The sequence below is a fragment of the Artibeus jamaicensis genome, unplaced genomic scaffold, assembly GCF_021234435.1.
Source record: "Artibeus jamaicensis isolate MK-2021 breed Jamaican fruit bat unplaced genomic scaffold, CSHL_Jam_final contig_2170, whole genome shotgun sequence".
Classification (NCBI taxonomy): Eukaryota; Metazoa; Chordata; class Mammalia; order Chiroptera; family Phyllostomidae; genus Artibeus; species Artibeus jamaicensis.
In genome coordinates, this window is record NW_026521445.1 from 208532 (window position 1) to 209659 (window position 1128).

General features: G+C 37.4%; 1 non-coding gene across 1 annotated transcript; it reads left to right on the forward strand.

The window, feature by feature from the left end:
• Nucleotides 1-745: 745 nt before the first annotated feature.
• On the forward strand, nt 746-847 carry LOC119049715 (U6 spliceosomal RNA). Its single transcript, XR_005082586.1, has one exon. It is a non-coding gene; the product is annotated as a U6 spliceosomal RNA (small nuclear RNA).
• The last annotated feature ends 281 nt before the right edge of the window (nt 848-1128 follow it).

The following is a 1128-nucleotide window of genomic DNA, read 5'->3' on the forward strand; positions in this document are numbered from 1 at the left end:
TGAGTGGGAACTGAGCGGCAGGAGCTGAGCATCACGGAAGTGACAGAGATTCTATTTTCATACAAATATCTCTGATTATAATAAGCTAAGGAAGAACCATATCCTCCCCCTTGCAGAGTTTCTCATAGAAACAGGGTACCTTCAACCACAGACAGCATATTCCTATATAGAGATGACACCACCTGTTACTGCAAGGCAAGCCAGATTTTACTGAAGGATCAGAGATAATACAGTGAAAATGTAATACTGTGAGCAACTGATCATGGGCTACTAGATAATTGCTGCTCTCAGGGCCTACAAGCCCAGCCAAGGCTCTTAGAGAACACTTCAGAAGCTTCTTTGCCTCATTTTCTGACGTGGCTACATGCGCAGAAGCTAGCTCTATCCCTAAGAGGGCCAATTGTCTTTAGGCACAGTGCCTAAGGCCTATGATACTTTCAGGGGCCTGTGAAGATGTTTTCATTTTGATTTTTAAATGGAATTTTAAAAATGGATATAATTATAATACACATAGTATATGTAAATCATAATAATAAATCAAGCCTGGATTATACAACACAGCCATAAAATAATGTGTGTGTATATGTGCAGAGCAGAATAATCAAATAAAAAAATATGCCCAACGTGCACAGTCAATTGGTTATTTACCAAGGTGCCAAATCAAGTCAATGGGATAGAGAAGTCTTTCAAACAGATGGTGTTGGAACAATTGGAGGATGCACGGAACAAAATGAAACCTTGAGTATTTGCTTTGGCAGCACGTGTCCTAGTTGGAATGATACAGAGAAGAATAGCATGGCCTTTGTACCAGGACAACATGCGGGTTCATGAAGTGGTCCATATTTTTCAGAAAGTTATCTTAAGTTTTTTACCACACAAAAAAGAATAACTATGTGAAATGATGGGTATGGTACTTAGCTTGGTTGTGCTGATATGTACACAATGTAATCATGAAATTTTTAATTAGAGAAATATAATTAAATAATAGGCAAAAACCTGAAGATGTACAGTTGGCAAAAAAAAGCCTATGAAAAGATTGTCAATATCATATGTCATTGAGCAAGTGCAAATTAAAACAAAAATGAAACACAACTACCACCTATTAGAATGACCAAAATCCAACACACT